At 43.4% G+C, this 15,293-nt stretch overlaps 1 long non-coding RNA gene and 1 pseudogene across 1 annotated transcript; both read left to right on the top strand.

The window, feature by feature from the left end:
- The first annotated feature begins 5,269 nt into the window (after window positions 1–5,269).
- Window positions 5,270–8,107, top strand: LOC123163834 (uncharacterized). The gene is made up of 6 exons (XR_006482007.1): window positions 5,270–5,509; window positions 5,664–5,786; window positions 5,869–5,934; window positions 6,912–7,045; window positions 7,262–7,384; window positions 7,819–8,107. It is a non-coding gene; the product is annotated as an uncharacterized lncRNA (long non-coding RNA).
- Window positions 8,108–10,371: 2,264 nt separating this feature from the next.
- Window positions 10,372–13,109, top strand: LOC123163823 (uncharacterized; annotated as a pseudogene).
- Window positions 13,110–15,293: the final 2,184 nt, after the last annotated feature.

Raw genomic sequence — 15,293 nt, 5'->3', positions numbered from 1 at the left:
ACCACCCCAGTGGCTTGCTAGCCCAAACTGGGCCCGTTAAGCGGGTGTAAAAGTATATAAACCGATCCGGGATATTTGTTAGGGTTGGCTAGGATTTGGACGGCTGCGGCCGCGGCTCGGTTGAACGGATAGAGGTGCGGGAGGCTGGGAGGAATCCTCATCCGAAATTCAAACATATTAGCTCGAATCCCCATGAAATTCTCAGATCCATAGCTAGCAAGAGTGATCCTCACATCTGGTAATCAGAGCCTTCGTCCTGGAGCTGCCCCCTCACCGCTACCCGACGCGTCTCGGCAACCGGCGGCGACATCAAGCGATGGAAGGGCTGAGCGACGAGGGCCGCTCCGTCTACGAGATCCTTCGCCATGAATTCGCCAACGACTTGGATGACAAGCTTCGAACGCACGGTGAGTCGCTTCTCAAATCGATGAGCAAAATGATGGAGAGGAACAACACGACGCTCGATGGGCTGATGTCGGCAAGGACCGACGGCATCCGAGAGGAGCTCGCCATCGACATCGAGCAAATCAGATCCGACCTGTACAAGACGGAGTCCCAGGAGCACGAGCCCAAGCCCGTCGCCGCCACGTCTTCGCGCAACGCTGGGCTGGGTCGTGGCGCCGCCGCGACCGGCGCCCTTGGCTTCGACAACGATCACCGGGGGAAGGAGCATAATATTTATGTCCCTCCTCCGGTCAGAGGTGCGCGCGATTCTGGTTTCTCCCCTAGAAATTTTTCCCTCGGGATTATCCGTCAGTTGATTCTGCTGAGCACAATTCGTTTTCTCTGCATTTGGAACTTCCCAAATTTGATGGAACAAATCCGCGACTATGGCAAAATCGCTGCGAGGATCAATTCAAACTCTGGGGCACGCCCGTTAGCCGCTGGTTGTCTCTGGCGACTGCTCAGTTTGAGGGAGCCGCAGCGCGTTGGCTTGAGTCGATTCAGAGGCGCATGCCCAACTCCAGCTGGACTGAATTTTGTGAAGCCTTGCAGAGTCGTTTTGGCTGAAATCAGCATCAAACACTGCTCAGAAGGTTGTTCAGGATTGCCCAGACTACGACTGTCGAAGACTATGTTGAACGGTTTGCGGAATTGTACAACCAACTGACAGCATATGAAGAAGCGCCGAATTCCTTGCATTATATCACTCGATTTTTGGATGGGCTGAAGCCTGGAGTTCGAATGGCAGTGGCCTTGCAGAAACCCAAAGATCTCGATGCAGCTTATGAGTTAGCCCTGCTCCATGAGGAGCTAGGGGAAGTGTACAATCCAACCAGCTTCGCAACTACCAGAAGAACAGCACCTTCCACAGGAATTACAAATTCCAAGCCACCGAAACCAGAAGAGAGGAGAGCAGAATCTGTCAGTAGTACCAGCCAAGAGGACAAATGGACAGTTCTGAGAAACTATAGGAAATCCAAGGGTTTATGTTTTGTGTGTGGAGAAAAGTGGGCCAAAGACCATGTGTGCAAATCCACTGTCCAACTGCATTTCGTCCAGGAGTTGATTGATCAATTACAAACCCAGTCAGTTGAAAGTTCAGACTCTGACAGTGAACAGCAAGCCCAATCTTCAGTCCATTCTATCAAGTTATCAGCTGCTGCAATGGGGAAGGAACCTGAAGCTCCTGTTCTGCAATTGGAAATTGAACTACAAGGGCACAAACTACAGTTCCTTGTTGACTCTGGCAGCACCCATTCGTTCTTGGACGCACAGTACAAGCACTTCGAAGGGGTCACCCCAATCAAGGCTCTCACTGTCACAGTAGCTGGAGGTACAACAATACACTGCCAGCAACAAATTGAAGAATGTCTCTGGGAATGCAATGGAACCACATTTTCTTCTAACTTCAAGTTGTTGCCCTTGCATACTTATGATGGGATTTTAGGCCTAGATTGGCTTGCCCAACACAGCCCCATGTACATCGATTGGGTGGAAAAATGGCTCTCTTTCACTAAGGCAGGACAAACAGTTACTTTGCATGGGTTTGGAGCTGAGGACTGCACTTACACTTGCATAGCCATATCTGCAGTGCACATGGATGAGAAAAACGAAATTCCTCCAGAAATTCAGTCCATTCTGGATGAATTTGCTGATGTTTTTGAAACTCCTACTCAGTTACCTCCCAGGAGGAGTTGTGACCACAAAATCCCTCTAATTCCAGGAGCAAGGCCAGTTGCTGTCAGGCCATATCGAATAGTTCCTCAGTTAAAGGATGAACTTGAAAAACAAATTGCAGAGTTACTGAAGTCAGGTATAATTAGACCCAGCAAAAGTCCTTTTTCATCTCCTGTGTTGCTAGTAAAGAAAAAAGGAGGAGAATGGAGGCTAGTGGTTGATTACAGGATGTAAATGCTATCACTGTAAAAGGGAAATTTCCAGTGCCAGTAATTGATGAGCTTCTAGATGAACTTGCTGGAGCTGCTTGGTTCACTAAGTTAGATCTCAGAGCAGGATACCATCAAATTAGGTTGGCTGCTGGGGAGGAGTATAAAACTGCATTTCAAACTCACTTAGGGCATTATGAATTTTTAGTAGTGGCCATGGGACTCAGTGAAGCTCCAGGCACTTTCCAAGGAGCAATGAACACCACACTGTCTCCAGTTAACAGGAAAAATGCTTTAGTCTTCTTTGATGACATATTGATTTTCAGCAAATCTTATTAGGAGCACTTGCAACATGTTAGAGAAGTGTTGGCCTTACTCAGAGCTGATCAGTGGAAAGTGAAAATGTCCAAATGTGCTTTTGCTCAACAACAAATTGGGTATTTAGGCCACACCATCAGCTCTGCAGGAGTTTCTACTGATTCTAGTAAAATTCAGACAGTGGAACAGTGGCCTATCCCAACCAGTGTAAAAGAGGTGAGAGGCTTCCTTGGATTAAGTGGTTACTACAGGAAGTTCATAAAGCATTATGGTCTGATCGGTAAACCTCTCACTGAGCTGCTTAAGAAAGGAGTGCCATTTGTCTGGACTACAGTGACTGAAACTGCATTCACAACTCTCAAGAAGGCCCTAGTAGAAGCCCCAGTTTTAGCTTTGCCACAATTTGACAAGCCTTTTGTCATTGAAACTGATGCCTGTGATTCGGGAATTGGGGCTGTACTCATGCAAGAAGGTCATCCTATAGCTTATGTTAGCAAGGCCTTGGGGCCCAAGAATAGGGCCCTCTCAGTTTATGAAAAGGAGTACCTAGCTATTTTGCTAGCCGTGGATCAATGGAGACCTTACATACAGTTCCAGCAGTTTACCATTAGGACTGATCAGAAGAGTTTGGTACATCTGCAAGATCAAAAACTACACACGGTGTGGCAACGGAAAGCTCTAACCAAACTTATGGGTTTGAACTATACTATAGTTTACAAAAAAGGAGCAGAAAATTCTGCTGCTGATGCTCTCTCTAGAAGACCATCACATTTCCAGTTGTTTCACATCTCCAAATCGCAACCTGTATGGATGGAAGAAATTATAGCCAGTTATTCTCAAGATGACAGAGCTAAAGAGTTGTTGCAAGAGCTTGCGGTCAAACCACCTGCTAATTCTCAGTATCAATTAGTGCAAGGATTGCTGAGGTACAAAGGCTGTATTTGGGTTGGCAACAATCTGGAGTTGCAGGAGAAAAAAATTTCTGCCTTTCATGATAGCCCCCTGGGAGGACATTCTGGTTTTCCGGTCACATACCATCGAATTCACTCCTTATTCAAATGGATGGGCATGAAGAAATTTATTAAGGACAGGGTACAGTCTTGTTTAGTTTGTCAGCAAGCTAAACCTGAACGAGTTAAGTATCCAGGGCTGCTTTCTCCTTTACCAGTTCCAAGCAAGGCATGGGAAACTGTGACCATGGATTTTATTACTGGATTACCTCCTTCCTATCAGTTTGATTGCATATTTGTGGTCATTGACAAGTTTACAAAATATGGGCATTTCATGGCCCTCAAACATCCCTTTTCTGCACAAAAGGTTGCTGAAGTGTTCTTGGACAATATATACAAACTGCATGGCATGCCAGAGCACATTGTATCTGACAGAGATCCGGTGTTCACAAGCAAATTTTGGCAAACTCTTGTTCACAGGACTGGGACTCAGCTTAACATGAGTACTACATATCACCCTGCTACTGATGGTTAGACTGAGAGAGTCAACCAGCAGATTGAATGCTACCTCAGAAGTTTTATTAGTGCTCATCCCTCCAAATGGAGCAAATGGTTGTCCATGTGTGAGTTTTGGTATAATACAAATTGGCATTCAGCTGTGGGCAAGTCTCCCTTTGAGGTACTTTATGGGCACTCTCCTAGATACTTTGGGATTGCTGCCAGTGATACTTTTGCACCTGTGGATATTACTCAGTGGCTACAAAACAGGGAGGTTGTGGTAGCTTCTGTTAAACAACATCTGCTCCGAGCTCAACAGAGAATGAAGCACATGGCTGATAAAAACAGGACTGAGAGATCTTTCAACGTTGGAGAACAAGTTTTCTTGAAACTGCAACCGTATGTTCAATCTTCAGTTGTGCATAGAGCAAACCACAAGCTGGCTTTCAAATACTTTGGACCTTACACCATCCTGGACAAGATTGGGGAAGTGGCTTACAAATTGGAATTGCCTCCGGACAGCAGAATTCATCCGGTTTTCCATGTGTCTCAGCTTAAGAAGGTAGTGCTACCCAATTGCACCGTTCTTCGCAAACTGCCATCCTCTTTTCCTTCTCTTCAGGTACCACTCCGCGTGCTCCAGCAACGAGTCCGGCAGCATGGCAAGCGTACGATCGCTCAAGGTTTGATCCAGTGGAGTGGCTCTTTGCCTGAGGAAGCAACCTGGGAGGACCTGGACTCTCTGCGCCAGCAATTTCCTCGAGCTACGGCTTGGGGGCAAGCCGTCTCTCAACGGAGGGGGGATGTCAGCAGCCCTGTAGCCCATGTCCCTGCAGGAGGAGCGCCAAGCCCTGTAGCTGAACCAGCGGTTGCCGGCAGCAGCGATCCAGAGCGCGTCAAGGACCAGAGGCCCAAGTCCACACAGGTCAAGAGACCACCCCAGTGGCTTGCTAGCCCAAACTGGGCCTGTTAAGCGGGTGTAAAAGTATATAAACCGATCCGGGATATTTGTTAGGGTTGGCTAGGATTTGGACGGCTGCGGCCGCGGCTCGGTTGAACGGATAGAGGTGCGGGAGGCTGGGAGGAATCCTCATCCGAAATTCAAACATATTAGCTCGAATCCCCATGAAATTCTCAGATACATAGCTAGCAAGAGTGATCCTCACAGACATGGACGTAGACATGGGGGTGGAGGCGGCGGAGATGGGCGCTGAACCGGCGGCGCACGGGCAGCTGCTGTGGGCAACCGGTGGCGGGCGGAGGTACATCAGCTACGACGCACTGCGGGGGGACGCCGTGCTGTGCTCCCGGCCAGGGGTGCCCTACTACAACCGCCGCATCAGCACCACCGCCAACCCCTACACCCGCGGCTGCGAGTCCATCACCCGCTGCCGCGACGACGACCCTTCCTAGGTAACTACAGTAGTAACTGACGCATAGGTTCATTCTCTTGATGCCTGAAAAGTCACTAATTTTGTCTGGCACGCATCATGATGGAAATTCACTAGTTTCGTTTTGATGAACAGTCAACAGTCTGGTCTCCTAATTCATGAGCAACCATTTTCAGGTTGTAAACAGAATCCAGAAATTACGGAAGACTGCTCAGCTTGAACCTACAGACTTAATTGATGTTTACTACGAGTCTGTAGACAACAGCAACAATACACTTGAAGAAATTTTGCAGTCACAGGTCTGTCGAATTGTTTCAGATAAAGTTTCCTGTTTCAGAGTCTGGAAGTTTTTTTTACGAAAGCTATTATTATTGTGTGCAGGATCAGTATATTAGGGACGTGCTTGGTAATTCACTAGTTCCAAAGGCAGCGGCAACATCAGATATGGTGAGCTTGGATTTTCAACCTTTAAAACCTATATCAGTCATCATCAAATCAATTTAAATTGCACATCCTAGTAAACCACTTTAAATCGTTAATACGTTTTTTTGTTGAAGTATCTCAATAGTTTACTATACACTGAAGGTACATACTTTCTTCTTTGGCAGACTCTGGTAATTGGCCTAATTAAATATTAAGTTTCACATCATAATAAACACCAAAGTTGGCCAGAGGTTGTATTGTTGGCCAACCTGAGAGCATAAGCAGCTGGGCAGCGTTTGTGCTGTTACGTTTTGATCCTATCCTGTAGTCTCGCCGTCTCGGTGTTCGTGTATGTACTACCTATAACTCCTATATGTAACTAAGATTTGATTCCAACTCCCAAGATATTATTACACGGAGGAACCTGGATTGTAGGGAGTGTTATATTATAGAACCTGGATTATATGGTGCGTAATTGATCCAGACAGGGCTTGGTTGTGACCCCCTAGTCTTTCCTGTATGTTTTTTGCTGGGTCAGTAACGACTGACGGATGAAAAAATTATCCCACGCTAGGAGTAGGAGGCACTACTGAACTTTGCAGCGATGCTGAAGCAACGGATGACACCAGAAACAAACTGTCACTAGTTTCCAGTTCGATGCTGAATTATGAATGAATGCCTAGATAAGTTGGATTTCGTGTTGCTGACCGACCGCTGCTTGGGCCCTTCGCGCGGCGTCGTCTCTTCCTTTCACGAAGTTTGTTGTTTACGTATTCTGACTAGTCGTTTACTATCTCTCTAGATAGTTTCTTAGATGGAAACCTCACAGAGTAGTTAGTGTGCAGCCAGAGTCCAGTATGATATCTCAATCTTGAATAAAGCATTTGAATTTAAGCTAGTAGATATTGAGCTCTGTGATTGAAGTGTCTATGTTGAATACATCTAATCTGAACAATTTCACATTTGCTTCTCTGATAAGTAAGGTCTGTTTTCATTTACAGGTAGAAGATAGCGACAGAGTTTGAAGGTATGTGCAAAGATCTTCTCCTCCGTCGCCGTCCGCGACAAAGCTGTTGGGTGCATCCGTCCATCATATTTAGATCTGAGTGAAGAGGGCATCCGTCCATCTCAAAAGGTTTAATTTTTGTACCAGCTAATTAACTTGTCTTTTCATCAGTTCCTCGAGTAATTGGAAAGGGGATTATATTAGACTACTAGCTGATTCTTGGTGAAAATTGCTTTGCCTGTATGTATGTAGAGAGTCTTGTAGCAATTATTCTTAGACTAAACCAGAGCAGTATTTGATGGTATATTGTGAGTCACTGAAAATGTATACTGTTTTTTTCTTCAGGATATGGATGACCATCTGAAGGTATGCAAGTTTCTTCCCAAACTTAACGACGAGATACTAGGTGAAAGATATGCTCTCTACAAGGAAAGGTTGAGCAGCCTAGAGAATTTAGTACTGATCATGGTAAGGTTGACAAAGCCTGAAATCTCATTTTGATCCACGTTCAAAGATTACATAGTAGCATATATACTTGAAGTTGGCATGGAATATCAAAATTCAAAATAGACTTCTCCTATTCCCTGTTTTCAAAAGCAGTGGGAATCGATTTTCTGAAGTCCTTGGTTGTCTATTTCCCTATCCATGCAACAATAAATGTTGAACAGAATGTTAACTGTCAAATATTGCAAGCATATATAGCTCAAATACACAAGTATAAATTTCTTGTATGCACCAAAACGACAAGATAGCATGAACACGTATAGCTAGGGTATGCATTTAGTAGGTGTCTTTCCGTTTTGAAGATTCATAATAGACTAAAAGAGACTGATAAATGAAGAAAATATCCTACTCACAAGAATGCGAACTAACATGTTTTCACTTTCCCGACGTGGGCGCAGAGGTGATCGACGCAGTCTACCGCGACCCGGTGGGCGTCGTGCTCTTCAACAACTCGGAGGCGGACTTTGTTGTGAAGCCCGGCGACCGCCTCACACAGATGATTGTCCAGGTGATTGCGATGCCGGAGGTCGCCGAGGTGGAGGACCTTGACGTCACCGTCTGGAGGACTCGACGCCACCGTCTCGAGGTTGCCGAGGTGGAGGACCTCGATGCCACCGTCTCGAGGTTGCCAAGGTGAAGGACCTCGACGCCTTGGTAGATACATCTAGAGAAGTGGTCATGTTAGTTTGGTGGTGGAACGCTAGGGAAGGTATCCACCTTTCGGTGACGGTTGTGTGCGTCTGATGTATAAATAGTATCTCGTGATCTCTTTGAGTTGTGATGTTCAATGTTGTATCCATGAATGTTGCAAGTGCTAAGATGGTTCTGTGACCTTCTTTTATTTTGCCTTGGATGTGTCTTGTTTTCCATCCATGAATATTGCATGTATTTTCTTTTTAAATTCTAATTACTTAGCAGTAGCGTGGGGGAAGAATGGCATGCTACTAGTACTTAGAATAGTAATAGCGTGGAGGAAGAATGGCACGTTATTAGTACTGCTAAAATTTAGCTGTAGCGTCGTAGCAGTAGCGCGGGCATCAGCGCTATTGATAGCCAAAAAACCCATGCTACTAGTAGCCCTTTTCCTAGTAGTGACTTTTTGTCAAATCCGCTGAACTTTTTTCAAAATTAATAAACTTTTTTTTCAGATTCGATGAACTTTTTTCAATTATGATGAACTTTTCAGATTCGATGAACTTTTTTTCAAAATCGATGAACTTTTTTCAAATCAAATTAACTTTTTTAAAAATCGATGAACTTCCATTGAAGATGAATTAACTTTTTCCATTTTTGTGAGTTTTTCCCTTTAAATTCATAAACCATTTTTTAACCAATGAACTTATTTTAAATCCTATTTTTTCAAAAAAAAATAACTTGCACATATTTTTTGAACAGTTAACGGTCAACTAGTCAGACCGGTCAATTGATGAACCTTTTTCCCATATTAGTGAACTTATTTTCATTCAAATAGCGGTGCTAGAATTGTTCTTAAGTAGTGCGCGCTACAACCAATCACTAGTAGGCGAATGGTCCTGTGGTGTGCATTCTCTAGCTGGAGAGTAGCGGCGTGACACACACCTTTTTTTGGGTTTTGTTAGGGATCCCCACACTTCAATTAATTCGAAGCAAAATTCAAAGGGATACAAAGGGGGTCATGAGGAGTTAACAGCCATAAGCGGCGACCCTGAGGAAGTGAAACAAATTTGTTTACAAGGTTATGTGCTTCACGGTTCGAAGCTCTCGGCCCTCGAACATAAAATCACAGTTCTCAAAACTGGCTCTTCTTGACAATCGTCATGATATGAGTGCCTCCCAACCCATTTTTTATGGCATCCACAACTGTCTTGCAGTCGCTAGCGATTGTCAAGCGCTCTAGAGACAAATCGACAGATAGAGCCAACGCCTCACGGCATGCAATAGCTTCAAGAGTTGCCAGGGTATCATTCCAAGAAGAACGATCGCTGAAGATCCAAAATAGTTACCTCGATCATCCTTGCAAACTGCAGCTGCTGCACCCAGGCTACCATCATGAGACAATCCTCCATCAACATAAATTTTAGCATGGCGGCTCGGAGGGGGCTTCCAAGTGTTGGATGCCCTTATCGCATGTACTCGTGTTCGATATGCACGCCTATTTGGGTGGTTTTCGCGCTATAGTATTCTGTCCGCTATGGGCCGGCCCACTAGGTTCTCCTATGAGCGCCAGTTTGCTTCGAGGCGCTTAAGGTGCCGACTAGGACCTCCCCTTCAGACCAGAGACAAAGCACCGGGAATCCGTCATGCGCTGGTGTTCGTATGGGCCGACCCATTTTCCTTTTTTTTCCTTTCGTCTTTTCCTTTTCCTTCTTTTTATTTTTATTTTTTATTTTTCATTTTTCCTATTTACGTTTTCACTTTCTTGTAAATTTTATTTTCAAATTCATGAATTTTTTTGTTCATCCAATTCAAGAAATGTTCATCAATTCAAAAATTTGTTCAGCGGATCTACAAAATATTCATCAACTAAAATTATGTCGTCGAACTGGAAAAAATGTTCATCCAATTCTAAATTTGTTCGCAGATTCCAAAAAAGTTCATTAAATAATATTTTTTTTATCATTACTAAAAAAATGCTCATAAAAATGTTCACTAAAATTCAAACATATTCACTCTTTTGAAGGAAGGAACATTTTTTCGAATTCAAGAACTGTTTTTGAATTCGTTGAATTTTTTTTGAATCCGCGATTCTGAGGATCAGAACTTTTCTCGAAATCTCGAAATAGTTGAGATTTTCTCTCCGAAAAACAAAAAAAATGGGAGCAGACACGAAGCACACGCAACCGGGCCGGGCCTTGGGCCCTATCCAGGCAGCTACGTTTGTAACCCGTTTCATCTTCCATGTACCTCGAAAGAAAAGAAAAAAAACGTCCCAATTCCCCACACCCCGCAACCGCGAGCAGAAATCCCGACGGAGGAGCAAGTCTTCCTTGGATCGAGGAACCTGTCGTATCACGGCGCCCACCACCCCGACGCTTGCGCCGATTGGGATTACCCTGAAGACCCAGGCGATCGGCGGAACGGGGTGGAGGTTGCCGAGCTCCATCACCAGCCGGCGCGCATGAGCACCTGTGCGTATATCGTGCATCTCCACTCTTCCTGTGTTCATGCCTCACTGAAATTTCTCTTACTGATCTTGTTTCCGCCAACTCAATTACTCGTTGATCAAATACTTATTTATCTATTGTCACTGAGCAGCAGATTCAGATCCATGTGAAATCGCCAGGCGTGCCTTGGACCTCATGTTCCCGCGGGAGGAGGACAGCGATGACGGCTGGAGCACCTGGAGCGCACGGGAGGAGGGCACTGATGACGACGATGAACAAGGTAGCCAATTCTCCCTGCAGACGTCTTCCATAAGTAATTAACTATACCTAGATCCTAGATTTACATTGATTGGTTCTGTAGGAGGGGAAGGAGTCGATGACTGTAGCACACAGGAGGGCAGCGATTATGAAGACGACGACGACGACCGCAATTGCCAAGTGATACTAGCCGAGACAAACTGTCCAGGTAGCTGCTGATTCTCTCACCAGATGAAACAAAAATACTCCTATATATTTATCTGCTGAGCTGTTCTACATCAATTCTTCAGGAAAGCTCTACCCCGAGAGCGAAGCAGAGGCCATAGATCTCAGATGGGCAGATAAGTTCTTCCAACGGATTATAGAACACTCAAAGCTGTGCAAGGAGATTATGGCCCTGGGAGATGATGATGAGACTCCTTTCCCCCCATCTCCCATGAAAGTGTTCCCTGAGGCAACAGCTTTGTGCATCCTTGGGCTCAAATCCTGCCACCACCGTGTTTACAGGACCCATGACACTTCTACTAGTAAGCGTCATTTGCCTGCCATTCATTAATCATTACTAGTAATTAATTCATCTGCTGTTGTGCTGTCTATGTACTTTGTCACCAACTTGCTTTTGTTCTCACTAAATAATTGCAGCCCCATCAACTCTTGGATATCGTGAACCAAGTCATATGCTACAATTTTTCTCCATGCGTCTATCAAGCTTTGAAGCCTTGTATCCCATTAGTGTGTATGGAATATTCGCCATTCGGGATTACTTGGACCGGCGACGGAACTATGTCTTTAACCGTCCCAGGGATGATGCTGTAACAATTGAGAAGCAGGTAATTAAGACTTCATTTCCTCCCGAAGATATTATGCTTGTTTTTGTTTCCGAAATGGTTGGCTGCTGAATAATGATGTTCAACACTGATGTTTATGTTAGTTTGGTTCTTTGATTTGTCTCCTTCATTGCTTGCATCTATTAAAAGTTGTGTGAGGCCAAGTTAATTTACTTCTCCATCTTCAAAGGATCTGCTCTTTGTGTTGTTAAGCCTTAGATGGACGATCACTTCAACCCATGAGATCTCCAAATTTGATATTGATTATACTTTTTTTAACACAAACAAACAGAACTGGTCATCTTGTTAATATACTTTACATAGACATCTACTCTATTTCTTTGTCGCCTTTTGATTACGCATGTGCTATTAAGACGGTTATAACTCCCAATCAGCTAGATAGTAGAGGGGCATAGGGTAATGATTATGAGATCCCTAGTGATGATGTAGTCTAATATGTGATAATGTTGAGCAACTGACAAGATAAATCAGGGTAAAAAGAACACAATTGCATTAAAGTCGCATGCATGTCTTGCATATGCAAATAAATGTAATAAAGAAAAGGCACCCTCAAGATGGAGTGAGTATCACCCAATAGTTAATTTGAACATGAGCATGTATATCTTTGAATTTGTTGTGTTGATACTTGCTAATGCATGTGGAAGTGGATATTGCTTATTAGTTCTAACAAGCTGTTAAATTGTAGGATTCTTTTGTCGTACCACTTTGTAGCCCTTGTTGAGGAATGTATGTATCGGATAAGGCTTTAGTAGAAGTTGATCTTTGGGTAAAGAAGGAAGGGGATGAATCAGATGACAAGCAACTACTTTCTGCCTACGCTGAGATTGATGTCCATGCTGAAGCTAATGTCATGTTTTATTCACGAATTTCTGGTGATAATTGCAATTTGGACTTAAAATACAAAGTCCTTTCAGAAAGTGTCGAGGCTGTAATACAAGTATATGCAAAGGTGGACCATCCTCACCACGTGAGGTTCACTGCTTTTAGCACCGGATATGATGACTATCCTCATCGTGGAGTTGTGCTGTTTGATGACAAATTATTTGGCCACGAAAAAGTATTCCAGCATATTGTCGCAGTGAAAGCAAATGAAGAACTTCAAGTTTTTTTAGAAGTGAACGGTTCAGTGTTCCAGTGGACTTTTCAAGATGAACATGTCGGAGCTGTTATTTCTCCTCATGACTCAATCTTTGAGTATGGCCAGTTCTTCGTGAGGGTGATATTTGCTCCAAAGGATTGTCAGTGAAGCTCAGCTCCAACATTCTGACAGTGTAGCCATTCGCTGAAAGCCTGAAGCTCATGGAAAAGTGTTGTTGCTTTTCTTGGTATTGTATATAAGTAGCAGTTGAATTTGTCTTCTTAAGCCCTCTTAGGCAGACATCAGAAGTATTATATATTTATAGCCTGAAGCTCATGAAAACTGGAGAAAAAAAATCTTGACTTTTATGTGGCCTATCCATTTAATATAACTGGTGGAAACCCAAACATGTTCCAAGTGCATTTCCTCTGTTATCTTCGTAGTTCCACTATTTTCTTTTTAATTTGGATGCATCCTTATAATTTGTTTGCATGGTAAGTTACTATGTAGATCAAGATACCTTGACAAGTGGGGAAAAAGTAGCCTGTTTGGTTCAAATCAAGTGTTTGTTGCACTGGGCTGATTGAGCTGGTGTATTTGCTGATTGAATCGAAGTCAAATTTATTATCTATTTTTTTTCTGAGTTTGCACAAGTTTTCTTGTTTTCATGATAAAACAGAGCTGGAAAAGTTCCGGACCATTTTTTTACGGAGTGTTCTGGACCATGTTAGAGCAACTCTAGTCTTCCCCTAAAATATAACCCCTCAAAATTTGAGGCATTAGACTTTTTGGCACCTAGCCCTTCCCTAAAACTTAATCCCTTGAAGGTTTCTTTTGCTACTTCTTCGAAACTATGGCACAAACACTATAAACAAATGCATCACATTTCAACACCTTCAACAATTTCAACAACAAACATAAACATAGTTCAGCCAAAAGCCATTGAATCCAATAATCTCATCAAAAACCACCACATAGCACATATATAGATCATCAAATTCCACAAAATCATGCACTCCCACCACTATGAGCACCCGGATTGAACCTTGATCTTGCAAGATCTCTCCATGTGTGATTTACCAATATTGTCTCGTTGTTTCATCCATTGTGCTTGCATCCATAAAAATGATAACACGCTCCTCGGCCTTACTCTGGTGATTGGGTCCTTGGTCACTCAGTGTCTTCCATCTTGGTCTTGTTCAACTTCTCATTGGCCTCCATTGGAAGTCATTTTCACTGCAAGCATACACTCCTCTGATTGCGCCTTTCTATCTTCGGTCACCGCCTCTTCTTTCTACCTCTCCTCTCCATCATCTTGAGTTCCATCCACCTCGACATATTCTCCTTGCGCTCGGTGCCAATACCTCTTCATCTCAATCATTACAACGGGCGCTTCTCTGTAGGCCCCCACTCCTCCATTCTTCTTCTTTTCTTTTCCTTTGTGTGCTTTTGTCCATCCGACCGAGATGGGAGTTGAAGGTTTTCTATCAAATCGGCGACGACATCAATAGATATGCCCAATCTTGCCCTCCTCTAACATTGTATCATAGTTTCTCCTAGCCCACTTTCATTTTCGCAAGCACCTTATAACAGTGATGCAAAGAGAAGACCTTGTTGCCACATGTTCTGTTCCTTTACTTGTAAAGCTCTTGGATGGTAAGCTCGTATTGGTTTATTGTCTAGGTTCAGTTGTTCAACACAACTGGACCACCGATTGCAATTATCCTTGATAACAATCCAACGACAAGCGAGGGAACCTCGTGCGTGGTTTGAGGGAATTGACACATGGATTGCATAGTACTGCTATATCCTACTCCAAAAAGTGTCCTTGGTTTGATCGGCTCACTAGTAAAAAAATGGCCATTTGTCCCAGTTCGGGAACCGGGACTAAAGGGCGGTACTAAAGGCCCCCCTTTAGTCCCGGTTCTTATACCAACCGGAACAGATGGGGCTCCACTTGGCCGCTGTCTGGAGCTCTACCTTTAGTCCCGGTTGGTAACACCAGGACTAAAGGGATTTTTTTGAAATTTCTTTTTACTTTTTTTGGAAAAAAAAATTTGAAATTTTTTTCTCGATTTTCAAATTTCTGAACTATTGAAAATTTAATCTCTAATCACCCCTCATCACTGCTCAATTTAATCTCTAATCTCTAATCACCCCTCATCATTCCAAATCGTCTAACTTTCCGACCAGTCACCCATCCTCTCACAACCCCAGCCCGAGCACGCTTAACTTTCGAGTTCTATTCACCCTCGTTTCCATGTCTACACTTGTTGTTTACCTAACAATAGTAAGATGTCAATCCCATTAACCCTTAGGAGTTGAACTTGAGCATGAACACCACGTTACACAGTTTGAGTTTGAAACTATTATTATTAAAACCAATAATTATTTAGTAACATTAATATTTCTTGAATAAGTAGTTTGACCATAGTTTGACCACAGTTTGACCAGATTTGATGAAAATTCAAAAAAATTGAAATAATTATATAGTAACAGTATTCTTGAATAATTATTTAGTAACACTAATATTTCTTGAATAAGTAGTTTGACCACAGTTTGACCAGATTTGATGAAAATTCAAAAAAAGGAAATAATTATTTAGT

The sequence above is a fragment of the Triticum aestivum genome, chromosome 1D (assembly GCF_018294505.1).
Source record: "Triticum aestivum cultivar Chinese Spring chromosome 1D, IWGSC CS RefSeq v2.1, whole genome shotgun sequence".
In the NCBI taxonomy this organism is placed as follows: domain Eukaryota; kingdom Viridiplantae; phylum Streptophyta; class Magnoliopsida; order Poales; family Poaceae; genus Triticum; species Triticum aestivum.
Note: the sequence above shows the minus strand (reverse complement) of the source record. Positions and strands in the feature narration are given on the sequence as shown.